The sequence below is a fragment of the Cavia porcellus genome, unplaced genomic scaffold (assembly GCF_034190915.1).
Source record: "Cavia porcellus strain 051 isolate PalLab524CR breed Dunkin Hartley unplaced genomic scaffold, mCavPor4.1 scaffold_2, whole genome shotgun sequence".
Taxonomy (NCBI): Eukaryota; Metazoa; Chordata; class Mammalia; order Rodentia; family Caviidae; genus Cavia; species Cavia porcellus.
The window spans coordinates 61,273,398-61,301,187 of record NW_026947485.1 but is presented as its reverse complement, the minus strand read 5'-3'; the positions used below and the strand labels follow the sequence as shown (position 1 = coordinate 61,301,187).

The 27,790-nt window shown below is 39.1% G+C and overlaps 1 long non-coding RNA gene across 2 annotated transcripts in view; it reads left to right on the top strand.

Moving 5' to 3' along the window:
• The window catches only part of LOC106028804 (uncharacterized), a 78,871-nt gene extending 51,364 nt beyond the window's left edge, over window positions 1-27,507 (top strand). Inside the window, exons 3-4 of one of the 2 annotated variants that reach the window (XR_010045298.1) lie at window positions 25,736-25,872; window positions 27,302-27,507. This is a non-coding gene — a long non-coding RNA (uncharacterized LOC106028804). Of the gene's footprint in view, window positions 1-1,273; window positions 25,873-27,301 lie in introns of those variants that run through there. The other variant, XR_001202426.3, reaches the window with a different exon arrangement.
• The last annotated feature ends 283 nt before the right edge of the window (window positions 27,508-27,790 follow it).

Below are 27,790 nucleotides of genomic sequence, written 5' to 3'. Positions count from 1 at the left end.
TGGGTCTACCCAGATAATCCAAGGTCATCACCACTGCTAAGTCAGCTGTATAGCAATCTTAATTCCCTTGACAATGTGGTCTGTTGATTAGTGATCCTCTTTAAAAGTGACTCATGGCATGAAACAGTTTCCAGATGTTTTCTACACTGGATAGAGGTGAACAAGCTACTACTCCTCTTGATTGGTATATGACAGTGTGTATCCTGTATTAATTTTGTAGGGAGAAGGAAGCAAGCTGTCAATCATATTTAGCTTGTAGTTTTGGTTCTTTTTAACATTTGAAAAATATGTTAAATTGAGCTTTCTCAATCTTATACTTGTGTCATTGATTACTTGTGTCCAAGTGCATAAAATTCATTTACCCTTTCAATACTATTGTATTCATAGTTTTACATTTTTTCAGCTTAATGAACCAATTTACAATGGTGATTGTGTCAGGTTTCTGTCAAATTTCCCCTCAATTAAGTTCAACGTTTATTGAACAATTATTAAGTGCCTAGCATTGCTCTAGATGAATTCAGCCAGCTGCAAAATTAGTATCATGCCCCACTGTAAGTGATGATAAATTTGATGAATAGAACAGGGTTAAAATTAGAACTCTTTCTATAAAATGTGGGTGAGTCATTAACCAACACCTTCCAGGTACTGTCAGATTTGAATTATTCTAACCACACAATCTTATCCAGGCTCCATGCCTTCACTGTGCTCCCTGTCCTGAAACTTTGCCAAATGTCTTTTTGAAATCCAGATGCCCTATATCACTATTATTTAATGTATGGTGTCATATGTTTTAACAAGGAAATGAGTCTAGATTTGTAGTCGTGTGCCTCATAGCACCTAGTCTTATATTAGATCAGATGCCTGTTTTCTGCCTCCCTTTCTGCTCCTTTCCTTTGACAGTTTTCCAGATTAGAATCATAGTAAATGAGACTGAAAGTATCAGAAAAATGCAGTCTAACTGAACTGGAAAGTCTGTATTCCTTATTAGAGAAGAGAGAGGTTGGAGCTGATAAAAATGATCACAGAAATAAAATGGTTAACACAGAGAATATGGAAATGGGATTTCTGAAGAAGATAAGCGAAGAAAAAGCACTCCTCATTTGTAATTTTCTAAGCAATCCCTGAGAGTTTAGGCCGACAGCACAGCAGAGGGCATCGGTGTAGAGGCCTAGGATGGAGTTGCCTTAGCAACGGAGCCTTTTCCTGCCTGAATCCGCCACACAGCGAAGTGAGAGCAGCTTTGAGGAATGTGCTGAACTTTGCAGAGGTGGGTTTCCGTCTCTCAAGCAACTTAAATTAAAATTTCTTCAATGTATGTGGTACTCTCATTCCTGAGCCTATGGTTTAAAGAATTGGCTTGCACAGTGTTCTGAAAAATGGGGTGGCGAGAGACCATAATGACATAAGCAGACAAACTTTCTCCCGCGTGCCGTGACGTGGCTTCCTTACTGCCCTGCTCTGCTTTGATGCAGTGGAACTGCAATGGTCTTTCTGGTTTTGGACTCCCTTCTGCTCATCTCTTTTTCTGAGTGATTTTTCTAAGGTGTCTGCTGCTTGTTTAAGACGCTATGGTTACAGTCATTGTTTTTAGGATCAGAAGGTGGCATATAAGGCCTTACTAAGACAGTGTGGCTCAGACGTCATTACAGACACTCCTGTCTTTTAGCTTTCCTGTACTTCAGTTCCTCAGAGCTGCTGGTGTTTCTTGATCACATTCAATTGCCAGTCACTGCTTTTACCTGCTGTTTGCTCCGCTGGGACTGCCCTCACTGGATTTCCAGCTTGCCTAAAGGATCATCTGTGTCTCCCAAAAGCTGTTCACAACCTCTCTCTTTTCCCACATTATGAGACTACTAGTCACAGGGGATATTACCTTAATAATAATATTTTTAAAAGACAAAGCTCCTATTTGACTATGTGAAGACTTCCACAGGACTCAGTCATTTTTTACCCATCAGAGCACTTTATGATGCTTGTTAAACACAAATTACAGGAGGGAATTGTTTTACTTTCTACTCCTACCCTAGGCCTTAAAGAGACCAGGTAAAATAAAAATGGAGTTACTCACTGAAGTTCCGTATCACCAAACACAAACTACACTGTTACTTGATCTCCCCCCAAATAGAGACACCAGCCGGATTTCTAAACAGGCCAGTTTCAGATCATGATAATGAACTTCCCTCTGCTCTACTCTTTACAGACACACACACACACACACACACACACACAGAGAGAGAGAGAGAGAGAGAGAGAGAGAGAGAGAGAGAGAGAGAGAGAGAGACAGGGAGAGAGACAGACAGAGAGAGAGAGAGAGAGAGAGAGAGAGAAACTGACTTAAACTGTTTACCAGCCAGTTTTTTCTATTGTTTTGCCTTCCTGCGCTTGCATTACAAGCAAAGTTATTTCAAAATCTGCTTTTTGTTTTTTGTTTCTACTTTCTTCTCATTCTTTTCTGACTCTGAAACCAACCTCTTCTTGCTCGGCCCATCAAAAATTTTATGAAATGAAATATTGGCTGACTCTGGAATCCCAAATAAAACCAATAGATTTCTTTAAAATATAATTTGATACAATTGTGTCCTTTGGCATGTTAATGAAAAATCTCATTTACACCCATAATTAATTGACTGGGTCATATTGAAAGGCATGGTATCCGGAATCACCATGTCTCAGTGAGGCTCTGTTTATCCTGACCGAGGTGTTACAGAGAGAGCTGATCTTGGTCCTCCTGTTGCCATCCTCTCCATCCCACCTTAACTTTCAAGTCTTCACCTAAATGTGCACTTCCATGAAGCCTTCCATGTTCCTTTCAGCCAGAACTAACGCGGTAATCTTCAGTGTTTACCTGAGCATATCCGTACTTGTGTTTAGGAAAACTTTGGGTGAGTGTTTGTTCCCTCTAGTCCATTCATTAAAAAGATTCCTGAAGGGAAGTATTCATTTTAGCTCTTTGCACCAATTTGATTAAACTAGATAAACAAAAAAATGTCATTTATTTTTATTGAGGAAACTTACACTATTCTACCAAGTAGCTCACTGTGGATATACTATACCTTGGTCTGGCTAGTGGTCAAAATTATGTAAGCATGATGAATATAGACCAATTTCTGTTGTTGTTCTTGTTAAAAGTTTACCGCTATTCTGCACACAGTAGTTCTACTGTGCTCTTTATGCAGTGTTCTCACTTCTTGATCTCTGTCAAATTCCTACCATGCTTCAAAGTTCATTTTACGTGCCGTATTCCACAAAACTACTCTGGTTTACTGAGTGAATGTGACCTCCCTTTTTTGATAACACACCCCAATATCTTTTGTTTTCAACAGCTCTTGCTTTCATTCTTTCTGTGTGCCTTTCTCTTTTTTAACTCCATGGGAATTTCCTTCGAAGTAAGGTGTCATCTTATTTATTATGGCTATGGCTTCTAAAACAGGGCCTGGAGCAGAATAGATCTTTACTTTGGTAAATTACCATATCAGAACTATCAGACACATACACAGAAATGGAAGTGGTGGTGCATGTCTAAGAATCACAAGTGTGATTCTTAGTGTGAAACTTGTGATCACAAGTTTGAGTCTAGCCTGGGTAGTTTAGCAACTTAGTGAGATTGTCTCAAAAGAAAAAAGAAAATATGAGATGTGAATGTAGTTCAGTGCGCTCATTCAGTGTGCTCTCTGCGATCATTCCCTGTCACTGGAAGAAGAAAGAGAAAGAGGGAGAGGGAAAGAGAGAGGAGAGAGAGAAGCTACTATACTAACATCTACTAATATCTTAAAGGAAGATAAACAACATTTTTGGCACTGTGTGATTCTTCATCAGCTTGTACACACTGTATTTGTACACTTTGTACGTATGCTATAATTCAGTGATAATGTTTATTTTACAAAACCCTCATTAGCAGACTCAGCAGCAGAAAAGACAAAATGAAAGAGTTAAGTAGTAATCTAGTGAGGGGAGACAGGTGGAGCACACAGGAAAAAAAGGAATGAAAAATATACAAAGAAAAAGCTGGATGAAATGTCTGCACGCTACAAAGTTTTTTGTTGTTACCATTGATTTAGCTGTGGTTGCCTTGATGGGTCTGGATGAATAAAATAGAGACAGTGAAGGCATTCTTCAAATAAGTGACGAAATAACACCTGAAAAAAAAAAAAAAAAAAAGAGCTCTTACATCCCAAAGTCTATACCAACAAGATGAAACTGCTCACAGATTCACACAAAATTATAACATTGGAATTTACAAAAATTACTGTATATAAACCAACAGACAACCTCAGGTTTTTTCCTTTCAGTCCTGGATAGAAGACAATGAGGTCAGATCTGCAATGTTGAAAGAAAAAAACCCAAGTTTAGAATTAGGATTTAGCATCTGTGGACGGGTGCACAAGGCATCCAGCAGCCAGGGCACAAGGCATGCCCTATGGCTCACTCAGTGGCTTTTCTCTCTTGCTGGTGGAACCTCATTTGGGTGATGTGTACATTCTTCGTCCATGCCATTCAGGGATGAGGCAAACAAACTGCCACATATCCCAGGCCTCACTCTCTGCTTTCTTAGTAATCTAGCTATGAACCGGCTTACCAGGGAGAATCTGGGATCGGTAGCCTACACCAGAACTAGAAAAAAAAAACTCCCACAGGTAATGGAAATCCCAGCTGCACCACTTGCTCACAATTCCCCTGGTTGAACACTCCCATCACTATAGTCCTGGTAAAGTTTGCCTTTCCACTCCCAGCTTCCCTGTAAACATGAGAGCAGCGTAAATAGGAACTCATTGTCCCAGGGCACCACCCTCCAATTGCATCCTGGGGAGGCTGATTCAAGCACAACTCTCCGTGATGACTAAGGAATTCTGGGGAGCCTTTCCTACCAGTATTCTCCAGCAAGCCAAGGATCAAGCACATCTCCCATGGATGAGGGTATTTGTCCCTATCTTTGGGTGCACAAGGGGTGAGTGTTAATTAGCATGCACTAGGTATCGTAATCCTGTTCTCTGTGATAGTCTTTGATTTATAAAGGATGGAGTGACTTAGTCCTGGCCAATAGATGACAGAAGTCTGCTGACTGGCTTATGTGAAAGGTCTTCTTTCCTTTAAGAAAGAAAGAGAGTATCCATGTACCTTGGACATTGTCACACCTGCCTGTAATTCCTGGGACTGTCCAGGAAGGAAATTAACCCTAAAGCAGAATACAAAGGTAGAAGACACAGAGTGGAGGTTGAGAAGGATTTTTGATTTACATTTCATACTATTACCCTATCTCAAACCTTCTGGGTAAGTGAGTTCATTGAAAATATTTGCTTTAAAAATGATTTGAGAGGCTTGGTATGCGGCTCAGTGGTACAGAGCATTCCTAGTATATATGCAGCCTTGGATTTGATTCCCCAGCATTGCAAACAACAACAAAAAATTTTGCATATAGATTTTTCTGTTGTTTCCCAGATCTTCCTGTTGGAAACATATAGGATTGCCTTGGTTACTTTTTCTATCATTGCTGAGACAAACCATCTAACACCCAAAATTAAGGAAGGAAAGGTTTGTTTAGCTTATAGTTTTTGGAGGTTTCAACCCATAATCATCTGGCTGCAAGGCAAGGTGTCATGGCACTAAGGCAACACTTCAGGGCAGCAGCCAGAGCAAAATAGGGAAACAACCCTCTTCTCCTTACATTGTGCATACCAGGACTGGTATAGCACTGACAAAACCTTCCTGCCCTCCTCTTGCACAGGATGAGGATGTTTACAAAGTAAGGATCCTGGCTCCCTGCTGAGTCTCTCAGTTAAACTTCTAAACTTCTCAAGTTGACACAATGTACCAACCATAAGAAGGATTCAAACAATTTGTCACACACAATGCTGTCACAGAAATTAATCCAGAAAGAACAATGATTTCAGAAAGAAGGGGTTACAAGAAGAGCAAGCAAGAAAATGAATGCTGCTTAGTGAAGTATAAATAAGAGTGAGTGCAACACAAACATTTGTGAGCAATTAGCTGTAATATCTAGCAAAATTAATTAAGTGCTAAACAGATATGTGGAGTGGATGAAATCGAGGTATAATGTGGGTATAATGAAGGGTAATTTTATGTGTTAACTTGACAGAGTCAGAGAATGGACCTATAATCTGGTTAAATGCTACTTCTGGGTGTATTTGTGAAAATGCTTTTGGAGGCTATGACTGTTGAATTGGAAGACTGAGTAAAGAAGATTGTTTTCCCCACTGTGGACTGGGACTTGCACCAGAGATTTTCAGATTTTGGACTTGATCTAGAATGCACACCAATGATTTTTCTACTCCCCATCAGTCTTCAGATACAGACTGGAATTATTCCACCAGTTTTCATGGGTCTCCAGCTTGTGAATGGCAGGTCATGGAATTTCTGAGCCTCCACACCCACCTGAGGAATTTTCGTATAAGTCTATGTGTCTGTTTTTGTGTACTCTCTGATTGGCTCTGTTTTTCTAGAGACAAACAATATAACAAAGGAGGAAGCATTCAAACTAGGCCTTGAAGTTTGCACAGATTTTAGGGTAGAGAAGATGTTGAAAGGAGAGGTTAAAAGGCATGAAAAGCTGGGTCTTCCAAAGAATACTGGATATGCAGTGATGGCTATTCTAGGAGGTCTCAAGTCCAGAGTGCTGTATATACTATGCTTCAGAAATACAGTGGAAAGTATTGCCATACCTGTGTGTACAAATACAGAATCTATGCATCTCTTGGGGTGGCAAATTTGGTTTTTGTATATTCATAAAAAATAATAATGTTGGACAAGGTCAAAGGAAGGGCACCCTTAAACCATCAGAAGAGCAAAGGCGCTTCTGAGAATATGATGATAGACTGGAAAATGAGGGGTTTTCCATCTATACTGACAAAAAGAAATGCATGAAGGCTTTTTGAGAGACCTGCTAATCTTAAGGGATTGTGAAAGGGTAAATACAAATTAGTTCACTGGAGAGGTTTTTATTTTAAACAGTATATTGCACAGATGACTGAAAAACTTCCTGAATTAAGATAGGAAAAACAGCAAATAAGCAAATAACAGCCTGTGCTGTTTGTCTGTCTCACTACTTATTGTCTGTATGGTTATAATAATTGATTGGCAAATCAACCAATCTTGCCGCACTTTGTTGTGTTATCAGTGACCTCACTGATAAAATGTCACTCCCTGATCTACTTTAAATAAATGACAGAAGCATAAAGGGAACTTGTTACATGAACTACACAGTAAGTTCAAGGCCAGTCTAGATTAAGTAGTAAGACCCTTTCTCCACTAAAAGAAAAAAACAAACCAGATACATATTTTTAAAACACGGTAAGATCAGTCACTTCAAGGAGTGATTAGGAGGCTGAGGTGTTAGGAAGTGGAAAGTTCAGTTTCTGGTAACTGTGGTACTTGCAGGGGCAAAAAGCTGCCAGGTTTGGTTCAGGCAGATTTTGAGGAGGGCAGTATGGTCATGGAACCAGGCTGGATGTGGATTGTACAGAAAGGAATTAGTAAACATTTTTTTCTAATAGTACGGGAGTTATGCCAAGATTGCAGCTTCAATTTAGAGGCTGTAAGGGTGAACTTTGAAAAGAAAAATGAAATAGAAGAGAATTTGACCCCTTTTTGAAGCTATAATGACATAATTTGCATGGTCAGCTTAAAAGTATCCACAATAATTGTTTATGTACTTTCTGACATTTAGGAAGTTAGGCATACCTGGTAGATGGAATGCCCGCTAAGAAAGGCAGAAGATAAGATCTCAGGCCCATGGTATGGGCAAAGATTACTCAGAAGACTAAAGACATGGAAGGAACTCCTCCCTACCTGTTTTAGTCAGGGGTTGCAAGGAGAACAATTACATACAGGACACATAATTTATAGTATTATTTATAATGGTCATTGAAACAATCAAATACAAAGAAAGTGCAGGAAACCTGTCCACAACACTAATGGCCTAGAAAATCCAGCGAGGCCCTGGACCCACGGCCTGCATGAGTTCAGGTGAAAACCCAGAGCCCATGACAATGACCAATGCAAGTCTGTTCCACAGATCTGAACCAGGAAGACCCAAAGGTCAGTGGGAGAAGCTAGAAAGTCTATGCCAGTAGGGTGAAAGATCTGTGCAAGCAGGTCAAGGGTTCTGTACTGGAGCTAAGATGCAATGCTTAAAACAAGGACCAAAGCTCCCCTGAAAATTACCACAGGCATCCTCAAAGACACTGAGACCAAGGCAGTGAACAGCCAAGTGCATATCAGGAAGCCAGTGTGACAAACTACTCTAGGAGAAAACAGCACACGTTTTACCCTCTGGAGCCAGGAAGCAATGCTCAAAGGATCCAAGCTTCTCCAAAGTGAACTGCAGCCTTTCTCAGCAGTGAGGCCCTGAGCTCCTCTGATGATGACAGCCAAGTTCATATTAGGGGAGCCAACATGACAAGTTCCTCCAGGGGAATCAATAGCTCCAAACAACAACACTTAGGAGAACCCACAATGCTACTTTTTCTCTCCAGGTCTCCTTTTTATGCTGGCAACAGACGTCTGTGGGCCATTCACACTCAGCCCCATCTTGATTCAGTTCATCTGGTGTTTTAGTTGACCACCAGTTACCAATTCAAACTGTCTAATTTTCCCAGAGCAGTGTCTCTCTCAAGATCCTACAATGCAAATGGTGCTTCTTATGACTTGGGAGGTCATACTGACAAAGAGAATTATCTGATGGCTTCCCATCACTAAAGTCTAGACTAGTTCTGTCTTCCTCATGGATCATTTAAAAAATTTGTGTTTAATTTTTTATTGTCACAATGATTAGGTGTCATTACTAACATTGATGACACAGGTGTCATCAATGTCAGTAGTATGCAAGTCTGGCATAGTCCTGTTCATTTAACTCTCCTGTGTCCAAGTGGGCACTCATGAGTTTGGAGGACCAACAGGCTAACTTCAATTTACATGTGAATGCAATGTATTTATTGCAGTGTTAATAAACTACAAATTTTCCTAGAAATAAAGGATTTGTATTTTAACTTTGCTTAGACCTCTTTTTTAAAAAAAGTTGCTATTTTGAAAATTTGCATAACTGTTAGAAAATCACAGCACTGCTTAAAGCACTTAGTTGTTTATGCAGTACATTCATCCTGATTTGTGTTTGTACTTGGTGAATTCAAAGATGGTTCTCTATCGAAATGTGGCTCCTGATCATGTCACGATGTCTCACAATGAAGTTATTCTCAAGCATTTACAAATTGAAATATGATTCAATTTCTTTTTATTCCTAATTTATGTAATGTTTAAGGCATTATCTCATTAAATATGTAGTGGGTGTATATAGGTACACTGAATTGGAATGTAATTTCAGGCTAATGAAGAGAACTTAACAAGACATGTATTTTTTTTTCTTTTTGGTGGCACTGGGAATTGAGACTAGGGCCCTTAAACTGAGCTGTACGGTTTTTTGTTTTTTTTTTTAATTTTTTTTCCACTGTGAGACAGTTTTGCTAAGTAGCTAAACTGCCCGAGCTGGACTTGCACTTGTGACCCTCTTGCATCAGCCTCCGAGAGTCATGGTATTACAAGTGCATGTCACCATTGCATCAAAATATTTCTGATGAAAAGATGGCATTGGGTTTGATGGACTTGCAAAACACTATATTGAAAAGTGACAGGAAAGGCAGGCATTGTGAGCATGGGTTATATTAAATGTCCATTACCTGTCCATTTCTTTATGGAGATTTAACAAACTCTAGAGAACAAGGGTTTCAATAAGAAGACAGATCAAAATTCTGTTGGATTACAGGTAAAAGTTTGCCTTTTTGGGGAATGAAATTTTCTATGTGGTACAACATAAATGCACCTTGAAAACATTCTTAGTGAAAGAAATCACATACAAAAGGGCAAATATTGTATGATTCCAACTTAGATGAGGTACATATATTAGGTAAATTCAAATAGAAAGAAAATAGACAAAAAGTTGCCAAGATCTGGAGGAGGAGGAGTGGAAATTTATGGTGTAGAGAATACTGAGTTTTATTGAAGATGGTGTAAATGTTTGGGGTGTAATGTGGTGATGGCTAAGTGCTACTGTGGATGTATTTAACACCACTGAATTACAAAATTCAGAATAGCTTAAAGTTTGAATCTTCTGCTATTCATCTATCATTAGAATAAGAAGATTAAACTACAAAGTTTGCCTTTTTTAGAAAATAGCTTAACCTCCTAATACACTTCAGTTCCTACAGTCTGTAGACTTTAAATCTTTTTGCCTTACTATTCACATCTTTCTGTTCCAACTCTGTGTGTTGCATCAGAAACACCATTTTATTAGTGGGGAAAAGAACAAGAAAGTCTCATGAAGGAAACCATCACATCATTGTTGACTCTTGGGTTTTCAAATACTGTGTTTAAAATAAAGCAGATAAGATGACTATTTGACATATATGAAAGATTTAACCTTCTCTGAGTTCATTTTCATGAAAACAAAAGGTCTTAAACTCCTGCTTTTGGATGATCTTTCCTGCTACTCCTTTTGGAAGCAGAAGCTAAGCTGTGTTTGCTGACACAGTTGCATACAAGGCCATTTCCTGTCCACAGCACATGTAGTGGAAAGGTAACAGGGTCTTGGAAAAAAAAAAAAGTAATCTGCTCCAATGTCTAATTGAGGGATTTAGTTTTTGTTTTCAGCTTTTTTTTTAAACTGAACCTTTTAAAAAAAAGTATCCATTTCTACAGATTCTTTTCCTTATGACTTTTTGTCCTAAGAGTAGATTTCTACCATGAGGATGAGAATCGAGGCCTGAACCTACACAACACTCTTTAGCATCTCTTAGATTTGAAAGTGAGAAGGTCAGGCTGATTTATTCCCTCCAACACAGCCTTACTCAGACTGACTCCCTTAGCTTTGACTTCTCTAGCCCAATCTATGAAGTCAGGCTTCAGTAGACTATGTGAATTTTTTTGTGTGAGTTTCAAAAAAAATATTTATTTGTCTCTTTATTTATTTGCTGGTTGAGGGACATTTTGGGATGAGATATCTGTCTTTATAATTTTGATGAAAAATGTTAGGGTCATAACATTCCTTGTTCTGATAGGGAAGCTATTGGATGACCATGGAATACATGTAAAGGGGCAGAAGTTTTACAGTGACATTACATAGAACTGCATAGATGGGTGTTTCCGTCACAACTCAGTGGCCATCAGAGCAGCATCAGCCTCCAGATGATCTGGATAGAGCAAAGAAACTCCAAAAAGCCTGCCCTCTTAGAGACGTCAAGGTTTTTTTGTTTTAATTTTATGAAGAAAGCAAATATAATAGTATCTTTGTGTTTTATCAGAAAAGTTAATGAAATTTACTTCTTTTGAACTAGGAATGACCAGTAAACAAAATTATGTTGTCATTCTCCCTGGGGTACATCCAGTGCTGTCACATTAAGCAAACATTCCTTCTGATGAGAACATAATACTTGATGGCTTGTGCAAGTAGAAAGAGCTGAAAAAATACAGAATAGAATGCATTTAGAGACATTGTGTGATGGGAAAGACATGCATGATCAGTCTTTTAAGTTTGTGCAGTTTCAAAAACTAGAGGAAAACTGGTTTGGGGTCAGTGAGGACTTTGTTCTGAAATATTAGTGGGATGGACTTAGGCCTCGGATTTTCACATGTGAAGAGGACAAGTGGTTGGGGTCATAAGAGCAGACGTGACACTGTCCATTTGAAATGACTCCTGGAACTCTGACCTGGAAAGCATGTTTGGCTTGGACTGAGATTTAACAGATGACAATGGCATGGTGAGAGGAGCCGGGGTAACTTTTATCTTCCCTTGTTCCATCCTGCTGCTCCGTGTTTCTGCTGACAGCTTCTGGGACCACTGTCACGCAGATCCCAGTGACTAACTCCCAACAGAACTGGAGGGTTAAGACCAACTGGTTGGGAGCCCCACCCTAGAATTTAGAAAGTTGTCTCCAAAACGACAATGAGCGTTTGGGAGTAAACAGATTAGCTTATTCTGAGAAAGATGCATTTATTTATGATCAAACATGACAGGTACAAAAAGGTGGGAGAAAGAACTTTATGATTACGGGGAAAAGCAGGACACTTCATCCATGAGCCTGTCCTGATGTTCAGAGTGTTAAAACCCCTTCTCCCATGTTGTGGGTGTTGGCAGGAGATGGCTGTACTGCCTTTGCCTTGTCCTTAGTAAAGTCATCCTTTACTGGCTGGCGCCTTGTTGGACGGCCACGACTGACTACATTTCAAGTGGCATGCGGGGTGTAGCTGCCAGTGGCACTGGGTTCTCTTGTGGTCAGTAAGCATTCAAAAGAGCAGAAGGAATAGCCACGTCAAGGCCTGGCTTGTCCCTGGGACTGTCCTTTGCCAGGAACCACGAGACGCCCGACCCCAGTACAAGAGAGGCCACACGGAGAAGCTGGCGAAAGAACCAACCATTGGCAGAGTGCAGGAAGCAGCTCCTGTGGGTTTGCACCGCAGCTACACCACCAATGGTACACAATGTGATGTGATGGGGTAAAATGGTTTTTCTTACTCTTCCAAATTAAAGTAGCATTTCCTTGACAAATCAATAAAAAATAATTATTTCTTATTTGGGAGGGAAGAATGATCTGGGACAATTTGCCTATTTCTGATGAAATAAATGACTTATGAATGTTGGAAAAGGAAATGGAGAAATTGTAGTTTCTCTCCCCCCTGCTCACTGTGAATGCTGAGACAGACAAGCTTGTTTCATCCTGGTTAAGAGCATGCGGTTTGCTGGTCAGGGGATGGGCGAGGGAGTCAGAAAGTCTGAGTTGTATTCCCAGCTTTGCCACTGACTCACTGGGTGACCTTGACCAATTGCTGCACCCTCAACCTTGGCATCCAGAAAACAAGGATTTAATGACAAACCCCAGAAAGGAATGCCTGAGCAGTTTCTAGGCATATGGTGCTGATACTATGAAGTCCCGGGCAAGCAGAGATGATAAGAATTCGCAATATAATTTTCTTGCACAAGGAGGCATGGTTAAGGGTTTCTAGAAACAATTAGGGTGGAGAGCTTCATAAATCCCCATGATTGTTAGAGGTAACCTTTGTTATATGGCTTTGAAAACTCTCAAATCTCCGAAACCACCTTGTCACCTTCCAAAATCTCATGCTACTGGACCGTTTGAATTTATTCGAAAACAATTTAAAATTAAATTCCATAGCACTGAGTCATCTCTTGCCAGGCACTAAATACTAAGATGAAAATCTCTCGTGATGTTTAACACAATAGCTGTTCAGAAGTTGTGCATTAGATATTTTAAAGTCTTTCATAATTTGGTTTGTTACCTTTCATGAGAACTTCAAGAATTTAAAACTAGACTTTTCAGTTAGAAAACAAATACTTCAGGTTGAACACAGGAATGTGGTCTTCTACCAGATCTTGTTTGCCTTGTAAGGAGTTTTGTGAGGATTCCACTGGTGCTTTGATAGTGGTAATGGCAGAATAAGCGTCAGGAAACTGCACTTTGAACCTGGCATTTCCCTTCTGGTGAGTAAGTAATTTTGACTCTAGGAATCAGTTTCTCAGTTTCAAAGTGGAAGTGTGCCTAACAGCTTGTTTTTCTTTTTTTTTCTCTTTTTTCCTTTTCCTCCTCCTCGTCCTCATCCACCTTCCTTTGTGTATGTGCCATAAATCTTTTTCCAAAAGAACTTTTAGGCCACATCCCGGCATTAACAAGCTCCAGAACAGAGGAATTTTAGCTCTTCTGTCTTCCACCTACAAGATTGTTCTGTGACTATAACTGTTTCAGGTTGTTTTCATATATAAGACGTCTGTGAGCCTAGCCAAGGGGAGGAGCTGGGTATGTTTACAGGCAAACAGTGTGGGCTGGTAACTACCAGGCTGGATTGAGAGGTGCCTAATTTTGGTTTTGGTCCAGTCATTAAAAATAGAAAGTCTTAAAAGCTTGGATAAAAGCCACTTTGTAGTGTTCCTTTTGATGTGCCCTTGCCCTATACTCTTACAGACTCTGTTCACTCCCACTTACCTATGACACCCTATTCTTTAATCATCCTTGTTACATAAAATTTACTGTAGTTTGTGGCTAGAGTTTTTTTTTCTCTTGTAAGTACTTTCATTTAAGGCAAAGAAAACCCTGATAAAATATTTTCTGTAGTTAACAGCTATTTTTTTCCTCAGAGTGAGTGCTTAATAAAAATGTATTTAACATAGAAAGTATTGTAGAATGATTACTGTATCATAATCTTCGTTACCAAGTATAGTTGCTAGCATTTTGATATTTCTTTGAAACTTTTTCTGTGTGCTCCAAAGGTACATTGTTTTCAGAGGTAGGGCATTGGTAGATGATTGCATTATGGGTTTTAAACTTATTAGTGGAGTAATCCATTGATGGATTCATAACTTAAAGGTATTATTGAGAGGTGATAAAAATTTAGAAGGTAGACCTCAGAGTGCAAGATGGGGGTACATTTTTGGGAACTGCATCTTGGGGCCCCAGGTCCTCTCCTTTATGTCTATCCAGCTTCCATAAGGTGGGTAGCTTTACTATTTCTGTGACATAGTTCTTGAAGTTGAGCACCTTAATCAAATTGTACATACATTTAAATTCTTAATGCTATCTATCAGAATGATGGGTACAATCTAAAATAGTAAAATGGAAATACAAGGAAGTTCTTGGTTTTTACTAGAAAGCAAAACAGCACTGCCTATTGGACTTTAAAGTGTGTAGTCTCTGTCAGTAGAGAACCACAATGAATGAGAGGTGTAATAACTGACTAAAGAAAGAGACAATCCCGTGATTCCCCAGGTGAAATAGTGGATTTCCTAGTTTCATGACTGTTTTAAAATTCGAGGAGTACAGGCCTCTTATTCTTGTTCATAATAGTTCGCTCTTTAATCCTTTTTATTTTTTAAATACTCACATGACCCTCATTTTAAAATGATGATTAGACACAAAAAAAGTAGAGCAAAACTGATGCAAAACAGTGAAAAGGTTAACCAGGAAGCAATTATACCACAAGCTATCCCTCAAGAGGGCTTGTACCTGAAGGATGGAATTAAGTTGTTTGAGGCCATCACTTTGATTTTACTCAAGCAGCTAAGGAAAAGGAACTATTATTTTTTGTACAGCGAATTGATCTACTGCACTGCACAATGCTGGCCTGTCATTCACGGTGACAACACAGACAGGGGGCCCTTTGATCTCTAGAAAGTTACAGCTGCAGGCTGGAGTCAGTGTGGATGACACAACTCCTATTCTAGGCTCTGAGATGGAGACAGTCCAGGCTAGGAGGAAAACAAATTCTGGGCTGGTGGGAGCAGCACCTTCTGCTGCTGAAGTAGCTCTACAGAATAAACACCATGGATAATTGTTTCTCATTTATATAGCAGTACTTCCAATAGTACCTCAAAATTTCTCATCTTGGGAGAAACTAGAAATATAGACCAAGGACTTCTGACTTAGCTTCAAACTTACGATTCTATTTTAATGAGGGAAGTCAATAAAGCACTAATTAACAGCCACACACAATTATTCTACTCAGTATCATTCTTTACTGGGTAAATAGAAAGGACAACAGATATAGCCCAAGAAACTGCCTTTTGACAGTAAGACACACTATGATCTGTTATTAACGTGTTTAATGAGAAACTAAAGAGTATGGCTCATTTGAAACAGTTTATTAATCTGGAGTAGCTTAAGACAGAAAAGAAATGTTTACCAATAAAATTAGGCGTGGACTACAAGCATACAAGTACTATTATAAGGAATAATATGATTAATTGTTGCTCATTATCCCTGTTCACCTCCTTTCCTCGCCCTCACACATAGCAGAACACAGCTTTACACATGCAATCTATACCTTTAAATTACCATTAGACTGAGTTTTTTGTTTGTTTTTTGCCATGCTGGAAATGAATCCAGAAACTCACACAGGCCTGACAAGTTTTCTATCACTGAACTCTACCCCCAACCCCTAGGAAAAAAAGAACTTAATGGTAAATTCGTGTTAACCACTAAGATGACACTAAGAAACAGCACATAAGCTGAATTTCCCTAGATAATTCTAAAGATTTAATTAGTTTGTCCAATTTGATTTGACTTGGTCTAAAAGAAAAAGATGAATTTGGAGATCCAGGAAAATTTTTGGCCCCTCATGGCTATGAGCATATATTGTATTTGGCTTCATCTAAGTGTTAAGAAGCCTTGGGGAGTTACTCTCTGTCACACTGCAAATATTCTCTGTTTTGGAGAATGTTTGTTCTAATAATGAGTATACAAAAATTAGATTTCTATTTTCCTCCATTTTCCCAACATTCGTAGAGAGGTATCTTATCTCATTATTAACAGTATTTTGTCTCATGATGTTACAGTGGTCCACTTGATTTTAATGACTTGGCTGAACATTTTATTCACATATTTCTTAGTAATGGAAAATGAATAGAACAGTCCTAAAAAATAATTATATCTAAGGAAATTTATGTTTTGTGTTCTCATCTGCTGGCCAGAGCTGACCATTTGTGCATATTAAGAAGGTGATTATGATAACTGGTTGAAGAACACACATTCAACATCACCTCCTCCTTTGACCCCCATACCTCTCTAACAAGCTGCCCAAAGACCTCAATCTTCAAACCATTCTTGTGTAGCCATATTCGAGATTCAAGGATTTGAATTTACATAGGAGAAATATATTACCAAGGTAATACATTTAATATAGTAGCTTGGTTAATTTACACAGATATCTTAGTATTCCAGTGATCCCTTAGCAAAGAATAGAGCTCAGAGAGGAACTGAAAAATGTAAGTGAGAATCAAAAGGATGTTGATAGAAAAAGACTAGAAGTAGATGTTCTTTCCAGGATCAATCCTAGACGCCCTACAAAAGGTGCTTGGAGAAGCTGTGTTTTACTTATTATTCCCCCAATACCTCGCACAGAGTCTGTTGCCAAATAAACGAGTAAAGGAATGAACGTAGGCATGTCAAGGTGAGATGGTTTTTAGTAAGTGCAGATGGTGGGGGTAGTCTCTATACATGGATAGGGGGTGACGTGGGTATACAGGGAGTAAAGTTACTGAAATTGTTTTAAGGGCAGATCTCAAGGCCTAAAGTTTGTTCTGGAAGCAGTGACCCATGGTAGTCGCCTCTCACCAGAGGTGCTGGGTTTGGAAATGACTGTGTTGTGGTCACTGCACCGAGCACTAACAGAGACGTCGGCCTTCTGCCCAGTAGACGGCGCTGTTGTATTCCAACCTTGCTGGTGATGCCCCCCTTCTTCAAGTGGTCCATCCCAGATTTTCACACTAAAAAGGTTTTCAGACATTGGGGTAAAGACTTTTTTCTTCTAATCTGGATGCAAAAATATCTCTTTGCAACAGGCCGGGTTCTCATGTCTTTCAAAGCAGTTGGTGGGGGGGGGGAAGAGCAGAAAATACATTTTCCTGTTCGAGGAAACAAAACAGCAACATACACCTCTCCGAGATGGGGTCCTGAAAGCTTTGACTGAATTAAGCAGCTGAGGGGCAAAGAGGAGGTAGTGGTGGTCAAATAATCTGCAGTACTTGACCAGCATCCTGTTTGGATTGAAGGCCCTAAGTAACACACTTGGTGGGAGGCCTGGGCAGAGCAGGCTGCATCTTCCTCCCAGTAAGCAGGGGAGAACACAAGGCCATTGTGAAGTAACGTGTAAGGGGCTGCTGCTGGGAGGCTTGGGCAGGAGCTGTCCCCAGATACCCACTGCCAGCGAGTCCACAGGGCAGCGTTGGCTGTGACCTCAAAGGGACTGAGGAAGATGCCACCCTGGCCTGGGGTCAAACTGTGTGTGGTGACAGGGCAAGGAATGTGGACTTTGGCTCAGTGAAGAGAGGATATATGGGAACCCAGGGGAAAAGCCACCACCAGCCAGGGAGGGTGATGTTTCTCCTTCCTCAAGAAGCAGTGTAGGAGGCCCCAATCTTTTAGTTTCTGTGAGAAGTTTCATTCTTTATTGAGTTTCATCTCACTAAATAAAGAGAACACTTTGATGGGGGAGAGAAACAACTCTTGGGTTCATCCCACAGAAAGTAAAACCACATTTAATAAAGTCATTTCACACAGATTTCCCTTGGCTTGAATTGCTGTAAACCTAATGTGCGAGTTAGAGTTTTAGAAAATCCTCAAAAGAAAGAATTAGTGAAAAATCTTAATTATAGCTGTGAATGGTGGTATGCAAGTTGGATTAAGGATGGGAATATCTGGGTCTGAGTCTTTAGTTTTCTAGTTCCGATAAATTGGAGTATATCAAGATGTTTCTGAGTCTTTCTTTCCGTCCTATAAAATGGGGATACTTAGTCTTGTCCTATCCTTCTCACTGGGTTTTTGTGAGAACCCCATGGGGAACATAATACGTCAGTTCTGAAGTTCCCTGGCATTTCCAAAATGTGCCCTTGTCATAGCACAAAATATAGAAACTTTACACACAGTGAATACTAAAATGAATAGGAAAAAATGCATGTGGTGCCTGAGCAAACAGTGATGAAGTGATTTCACATTGCAAGAAGCAGTAAGACATTTTTGTCTTTTTATTGTCCTGTACAATTGCTGACCAAAAGCCAGCTAGTTGCATGTCTTTGTAAAGTACTACATTCCAAAATTTTCAATATTTAACCTTTTGATTGTTATTGCTTCCTAGCTGAGTCGTACTGGTATAAGCTCGAAAAGTCTGTGACCTCAGAAGTTTAAACAAGTAATATTCCACCCAGATCCTACTTACACAAGAAATATAACAAAGACAAATGTGAGATGTTTATAATAACTCTGAATGCTGATGTGAAAGTAAAGCAAATGGGGAATAAAATATTACACATCTGAAAAATGCAGTAAAACTCTAAGACCTAAAGTTCTACTTGTATAACTAACAGAAATACTCTCAGTACAGAAAAATAAAAATGAGGAAAATGGGCTATTAAAGCTATTAATCCTTTAAAAAAAATCTCATAAGTGAACTGCCTTAAACTTTTTGTAACAAGACAGGATATAAACAAAAGCAGATAAATACACGCTGGGTAAGTCCAGAGTTCTTTCTTGCAAATATTTTTAGATTCCGTCTACATGGCCAAAGAGAATACAAAATTAGTGCAACTGGTTTGTGGAATGAATTCAAATAAGGGAACTAAAGGCTCATTCAGTCCAATAACTGGTGGTGAATATTAAAATGTGGTTTTTTGTGGGGGAGAGGGGAATGTTTTCACGCCTTCCTCCCCAAGAGCAGTTTTTAGCATTTATCTCCTAAACTTCTCTGTTTTAAGTGTATGTGTCATGCTCATCTGTGTGAATGAAATGCAAAAAAATTTTGAAGTGAAAATCTCTAAATCACCAAATTTAATATAACTTTCAAATATATGTTTACAGTTAGGGGAAGAGTTAATTTAAATAAAGGCTCAGCAGCATGATAAACTGTTATGCAGCCATTTAAATAAATGGAAAATGTTTACAATTACAAAATAAGGGGAAGTTAGAATTCAAAATATAAATGCGCATTTCTGAAACCTATGAACAAGTAGAAAGAAAAAACTATGTGGATTATGGACCAGTGCCGGCAACTTATTAATTTCAATTCTGTTTCTAAATTGAATTTTAAATATTAATATTGATTTTTCCCATTAACAATAGTGACAGTTTATAAACTTCAGGATTCCTTTAATGTTCAATTTCAGTGATTTAAAAAAAAATATCCTAGTACAAGTTGAAAGTCTCTGTATCATGCTGTTTAATGTTTTTCTCTGAATAATTTTCAAAGTTCTACTACTATTACCCACTTGACTATAATATTGCCTGAATGGAACAAATATTTTATGTATTTCTCTTAGATAAATATTATATCAAATATATAGTAAATAGTACAGTAATATCTATTATGTCTTCCTGTAAGGTATGTTTTTTTGAGGGGTCTCTAATTTACTTGTAGACCCTAAGACTCAGGACTGAGGTAAATCTAAACCTTTGTTCACTGGGGCATTCCAAAACTCAGTCAAAAACATGTCTCTCTCAAATTCAATAAGCATTTTCCTTCATTCGTGAGCATCTAGACAGGATCACCAATAAATGACCTTTATAGATATGACTGTGCTGAAGCCCAGGAGAAGCTCAAAGAAGAAGACAGACGCGATATGTGGAAACCAGATAAAAAGTCATTGATTTATACAGAAGACTGGGTGCTTCACAAATGGAAGACTTTGTGCTACAGTCGTTACTTAAGAGATAACATTTCATTACAGATGCTATCTTCATGGCTTTTAAATTCAACGATGACAGAAAGAGAGACAGGAGAAAGAGAGAGGATATAGGGTTGAAAGTATGAAGTTCCATTAGAAATGTAAAGACAGTCTGCAGCACTATTCTGAACTTGAAGCAGGCAGTACACTATCTTCTTGTGATAAAAAGTGACAGGAAATCAGGAAATGACTTGTAAACCTGAAGTGAGGCAAAAGCTTCGTGAAGGGACACCAGGAAGAATTTGGGAAAGATGATCCCTACTGCAAATCAAAGAAAGCAGATGTACTTATTTGTCCAGGTACCCAGCCCAAGCAACGTCAGAATTCAAAGACCCTCTGATCTTCTGAGCGCCACAGACCCAGGCTGCCGTCTTGAAGTCTTGGAGAGCTCTGTGGGTAAAAGAAGAGCTTCTCTTCCAAGACCATCTGCTGTTTTGGTCATGTGGTCAACTCATGGTCTACTTTATGAAAGAAAGTTAAATACTGTTTTCAATGACATACTGAAGTGTTTAAATGTTAGGAGTTGTCAGTCCGTTTCTAATTCACCCCAGGAACGTTTTTGAAGGAAAGTTTTCACCTGATGGTGGAACCAGATGCTGAGTGGGCAGTGGTAAGAGCATGATTTAGGCCCAAGGCTCAGTTGCAGGTTTCACTCTTATGCAGGCTTGAGCATTTCCCTTACCCTTTGATTGGCTTCTTTATCTACAAATTGGGGTTTTTGGAGCCTGCTCTATGTGCCTTACTAGATTTCTCTGAGGACCAAATTAAATGAGGTCACATTTAAGTTGGTACTTTCCTCTTCTTTAACAACAGAGGTGTCTTGCAAATCTTTAGCTGTTTAACCCTTTAACCTATGACATTGCATCCACCAGGCACTTGATAAATTATGTTCGATTGTGTTGGCTTTATAATAAGCAACAATGGGCATTGCTGTGGCCTATTTCATGAGTGTGGATCTGTCTGTCCCCGGGGCTACTAATCCCTTTGGCCCATCATGTCAGATCAAGGTGAGCTTCTCTGATGAAGAACAGAGTAGACTTCCTGTGCTGTAACCACTGATGGTTACATTGTATCACACTGTTTTCCTGTGGTCCCCCTTCATCAACACATACACAATGTCATTTGTCATATAAAAATATTTGCATTCAAGATCCAAGGTCTGTTCTGTGTTAGCTAACAACTATTCACCATGGGACAACTTAGACACTGTTCAGCAGGAAATCATGTTGTAAATGATTGGTTTTAGTTTAGTCTTGTCATGCTGGGTAGCTCTGCATTGCTTTATCTGAGTTGTGGAAATCAGTTTGAATGCAAGTGGTCAGCATCAAACAAGGATCTCTCACTTCATTGCATCTGGCACATTTTCTCTCTGGACAAATCTTGTGGACGTTTTGCAGACCTGCTAATCTCAGGAAGAGTGAAGTTTTTAGAAGATCGCTCTTCATTTTAAGGGGTAAGTGGCAAGGGAGGAAATGCTCACTACTGTTTGGGTTGTGTTTTCTTAGCTTAGCAAAGAATTATAACTTAATGGGATTGATTAATGACTCACACAGAGACATAGTCCAGTAGTTTAGGTTAAATGAACTAAATGCCTCTTTTGCTTTTCAGTCTTCCAAGATCTTTAACAGTTGTAAAGTATCTACTTCCCCAGTTTACTTGTGGGAGTCGATTATACTGATAAAAACATGCTTTGAGTAGAACACACTGTACTGTCTGCAGCCTTCTGGAGAATGTCATCCCCAAAAGAATACTATGTGTAATTTCATAGAGAACATTTAAATTCTCTTGAAATGGCTTTGTAAAGATTTTATCATTTGATTTGGTGGTATTTGCCTCTAGAGCATTTCATTAGGGAAGAGTATGTCAAATTGGCTTGGTGGAGAAGTCAGCACCATACCAAAAAGATAATTCATGGTATGAATGCCCAGAAACTTAGCCCTAATTCATTCAAATTTGGCGTAGTCTATCATAGATGGATTTCTATGGATCCTCCCAGAGTGTCTTCCTAGCCAAAGTACAAATCCCTTAAGAGTAGGATCTAGAGCTTACCAACATTTCTGTTCCTCTGCTGGTAGTATTTTAGTATGTTAGCTGCCATGTTAATATGTTTTGTTCATCAATGTATGTGTTGATGTGACGAACAATATTGTATGTTCTATGGTAAAAAAAAAAAATGACTTACGTGAACCAAACTAAGCTCTTGCCTTCATAGAACTTACTTTCTAGTGGTAGGGAAAGTATTCCATGTACTATCAAATAAATATTCAGTTTTAGACTGCTCTAAGTCAGGGCAAAATGAAACAGCTTGAGAGGATGGAAAACTTATTTTAGATCAGGCAGCCAGGAAAGGTCAAAGGCTGAACAACAAGCAGAGGAGAGCTGTGTGGATAGCTGCCTAGAGGAAGTGTGCTTTAGGCAGATGGACAAAACCAGTACAAAGGCAAAAAGTGTGGGGTTGTGGTTATGCAGTTGGGCTCTGGAGTTCTGCTGGCTGGGTTCAAACCCTGGCTTTGCCACTTATATCTCTGCATGAAATAATAAAGTTCATTGAATTCTCACTACATGTCAGTCAACGTGCTAAGCAGTTTAAATGGGCTATCTTGTTTAATTTTGATATTGATCCTGAAAATCAATGCAATTATCAATATCATTCTATCAACAAGGAAACAAGGCAAAAAAAAAATTAGGGCAGAGTGGCACAAAGATCCAACCCTACAAGTTTGAATGCAGAGCTGGGAGTTTTAATATAAAATAAAATGTGGGATGAGGATGGCTGTATGTGGAAATGTGGGACACGTGCCCCTTGCAGTTTCTCCCCCACCTGCCAGGGATACCCCTCCTACACCTCAGAGGGCCTTCTGAGGTGGATTGGGAGGGAGTACACATGCATCGTCACCTCTTATTTTGGACCTTTCCCTACAAAATTATTCTTGGTTCCCAGCTCTTGGAGAACAGCCATCTTGGTAAAGTAAAATGACAGACCAAGCTCAGCAACATTAGCAGTGGGAATTGTGATTGAGCAGAAAGAGCAGGGAATGATTAGTCTTGGCTCTAAGAATTACCAGCTATTGACCTAGGCCAACCAATTGGATCTCAGAGCCTCAGTTGCCTCCTACATAAAATAGATTGATAATGTTTCTACTGCTTACCTCATCTAATAATATTTCTCCTATATAAATCAATTGTGATAACATAAAATGCAAAATAAAATACAAGCTATATTTGAGCATAGCTTATTATTCTAAATATGCAGACATATCTTGTGATTTTTAATTTCTTGGTTATTAGAATATATTACTGTGACAAACTTCTGGTTTTTATTTCTATCTCTGATGTCACAATCTCCTGTTTCTTCCAGGTCTTCAAGTTTCATTCCTCCAGACAATAAAAATGTTACTTGGACATTCACCAACAGTTTAAAACTTGAATCTCTAGAAACTAGATAAATTAGAGTAGTTTGTATCTTTTGAAATTGAAGGTATTTGACTCAATAATTTCTACCACATGTATTTATTTTATTGTACAGAATAATCTCACTTAACCAGAACTCTAGGAGGAATGAGAAAATGTGAGTAACTAATTCTTGGCTAACTGAAAAGCAAAACCCCTTCTCCTCCTCTTTTCCTTTGTACTGAGATAATATTTTTCAAATGCATCAGGTGAGTACTTCCCTGAGTTAGGAGGTGAATTCTAAAGAAGGTGTTTAATCCTGACTGTGTGTGTAATTATTTTATGGAGAATAGAATTACCATTTTGAGTATCTCTGTTCAAAACAGAATGTCAGTTCTCTTGGGTTGGAATCTTGGTTTGGTTTCTTAGTATTTCTGGGGCTGTGGAGTAATACTTAAATATTTTGGACCCCTAATTTCTTCAGCTAAATGGAGATAAAAAGGATACCTATTTTATAGAATTATTCTAGTATAGGCAGTGTCAGATGTGTAAGTGCCTCTTATGCACTTAGAAGAAATGCTTTATGTTGATCAGATGAAAACTTAGTATGTCTTTAACATATTAATTCTCAACCACTCGATAAAGCAGGTACTGTTATTATCCCTTTTTTATAGAACTGAAAATTGAAGAATAGACATAGTGAGTAATTTACCTGAGGCAATTCAGCTAGTTCCATTGTAGCTGATAACCAATTCCTGATCTGCCCAGCTCCAAATCCCTGGTCCCAACCACCATCATAAACTTCCCTGGTCCTGTGTTTTCTTATATCAGCCTTAATCACTTACCCTCACATAATGTGGAATTTAAACTTTTCCTTCAATAAACAATAAAATTTATGGCAGGGGATGATCCTGAACAATCAAAATGAGAGACCTGATGGCTTGCTTCCATTTAATTCAATTTTTTTTAGTATTATGTTCTATTGAACATTTCCCTTTAATTAAATTACATATTAGGAGTCATTTGCAGTAAATTGTTTTAAAATTAATATTTCCTTTGTTTCAAACAACGAAAGTTTTCATAAGATTTACCTTGAAGGATTTCAGTTTGTTTGGCTCTGGAATACACGTACTTGGAAACATTCTTTTAAAAGTTAATAAGCTGTCTCCTTAGAATGTATTCTCAATCAGGTCCAGGGTAAACTCTGCGCAGTGTCCGGAACAGCCCCTGCCCACCTGTTTGCACACTGAAATGACTTGATGTTGGGCTTGACCTGTCACATGTAGAGGGGGAGGAGGAGTAGAATGGTGGGGCAGGGGAAGGTAGCACCATCAAGCCTGTATTTTCCAGTAATGGTCATGGGTCATGCCTGCATTTTAAAGAGGAGGAAAATTACTTTTCCTTTCAAATGTATTAAGGTATGACTCAGGCTGGAATTGGTCCAGCACATTGGTCAAATAATCCAGATTGACAAGTAAAGGGAGCTAGAAGAAGACAGAGTAGAGAGCTGGAATGCAAAGGCAGATGTGTAGGTTCATTGCAAAAATGTGAGAAATGAGAGAAAAAAGCATTAGGAAAAGCAGCATATGTAACATGAAAACACACAAACCAAAGAAAAGCCTTTCCAACCACTGGCCTCATCTCCTTAGATAATCCTAGGAACTCCAAACTCCCTACCCAGAAAATTAATAGGATATCCAAAGAAAATGAACCTCTCCTTATAAACAAAGTGGAAATTTCCTTCTTTTCAAAAGGGCCCCAGTCCCAACCATAGAGGAAGCAAAGAGGCGAAAACACATTTCTGCCTCAAATGACCTCCTATTTTAAGAAACAACAACAGTCCCAAAAGAAGGAAAAGAAAAACAAAGTTCCACTCCAAAGGAAATTGTATGTAAACAACCCAAATGGAGACAGAGACCAGGAGGACTGGAGTACTGAAATAAGCAATGTGTGAAAGGCATCATTAGCCTCTAACAATGTCAGAATCTGAACTTTGCTAACAACTGCTTTGTGACTGACAAAGAAGGGTTTGGGTGGGAGGAACCAGACAAAAGCATGCTGGCTGAAATGTCCCCTCTGTAGCCTGGAAACTTTGATCTTTGAAGTTTGCCTATTTTTCAGGTCTCTGCTAGCATGTAACCTGGGGAAGATCAGCAACCACAAAATGTTGGCTATAATTTTCTACAATTTGTCACATGCCCTCTTCAAGCCCTTGTGAGATGGATTTCTTTTGTTTTTAAGCTGCATCCCAGATGGAGGTAAGTTAGGTCAGGAAAGATAGGAGCACACTGGAATCTTTCTTCAATTCTTTAAGCCTGAAGGCTACATTAACTGGCAAACATTTTTAATTTTATTTCTCGTATAAGTATTTTGTTTGGCTTATACAACACTGCTTTTTCTCCCTTTTTGGATCTAACATTTGAAAATCAGGAGATTCTAAATACAATTTTACTTTTATTTGCTCTTGAAAAATCTGGTGACAGATCCCAGACTACTGAGGGTGACAACTTCTTGAAGCCAGTACTGACAGCCAGCCATGTCGGGTGGCACACACTTGGTGTTCTGTCAGTTCCCAGGAGACTAGCTCTGCTGGATTCTGTCTCCTGTTCTCCCCTGGGAATTTGTATTGGGTTCTGAACTGATCCATAGCCATTTTGCGAATATCCTCTGATTAATCTGGGACTGCAAAAGCCTGCTAAGAAGGATTCTGAGGTTGTGTGAAAACTTGTGTAGAGTTACCACTGATTGCTGATGTTCTTTTTGGGCACAGGGGAAGTGGGTGGCAGTACATATGCCTTATATGATTTGTCAGATCTCTAGTTTAATCCTGACTGAATTTTGCCCTTAGATAGGATCCAGTCCGCTTTTTTGCATACTTTTTCTATCACAAATCTGATGAATTATTTCATCTTTTAACCCCTAAATAAAAACTCGCCTAGAATCTCAGTGTCTCTCAATATTTGGTTATACTTACCTCTCCCCTTCCCCTCGCCCTCCCCGTTCTCTTCCTTCTCATTCAACTCCTCCTCCTCCTTCTCTTTTTCCTTTATCTTCTCCATCTTATTCTGTGCTAAGGATTGAACCAAGGGACTTTACAGAGAGTTACATCCCCACCTGTTAGTTGTTTTATTTATCTTTTTTTAAAAATTTTGAGACAGGGCCTCATTACGTCACTAAATTGCCTAAGAAGACTGACACAGTCTTCCTACCTCAGCCTCCTACAGTGCTGGGATTACAGGTATGCACCATATGTCTTGCATATATTGACCTTCTTTTCATGGATCCTTAATCACTTTACAAGCAGCTCCTGAAACAGTTCAAACAGACCCAGACAAGTAAACAACACATGGAAAAATCATAGCACATATTTTAAGATGGCATGTGAAGCATTAGCTAGTAGGGTAGCCTTTCTTTATCATTCATTCAAATATTCATTCACTCATTTTCCCATCCATACATCCATTTATTTTCTGGGACTCATGGTATCTATCATAAGAACTCCTCTTTCCTTAGTGACTTTCAGATTCTCCTCATGGCTCTCTACCTACTGCCCCAGCCATCCCCTACAATGCAGTGAGGCCAGTATATAACCAACCCTTTCACACAAAATGGCCTGCCAGAAGCCCAGGGGTGAGCTGCTTTTCAAAGGCCTCCAATCCTTAAATGAATCCCCTTTGGTGCTTTTAGGGATTCTGTTGTTGGAGTCACAAGGACCTGTAAGGAAACTACTCAGAGCCAGCTGGTCCCTGCCATCATTGAAACCCAAAGGGAGGAGCTCCACGGGTGACGAACTGCTCCCTCGATGTCTTAAAGTTGCTTGTATTTCAAAAGAATTCAGCTTACCACCTCGGTGGCTTTTAGCCTCTCTAATAAAGCAGTTTTTAAAAAGCTAACACCGTAATCTGCCTTTTAAATCTGTTCTTCCTGCTGAGTCTAAATGGGGTTGCAGCAAAATGCCTGGCCAGCATTAGAGTTCCCTGAAGTCAATCAGCTGAAATGGGGTTGCTTGGGGGTTTGAAATATATTTGAAAACACTCCAGGGGTGGTGCAAAATAACTGCACAAAGGCAAATTACATGAAAAGAAGAAGCAGGTGAAGATTTAGAAAACTAAAGAATCTCTTGTATATTTTGGAAACATCAGAAACTGAGACAGGGATGCTGACCTTAGAAGTTTA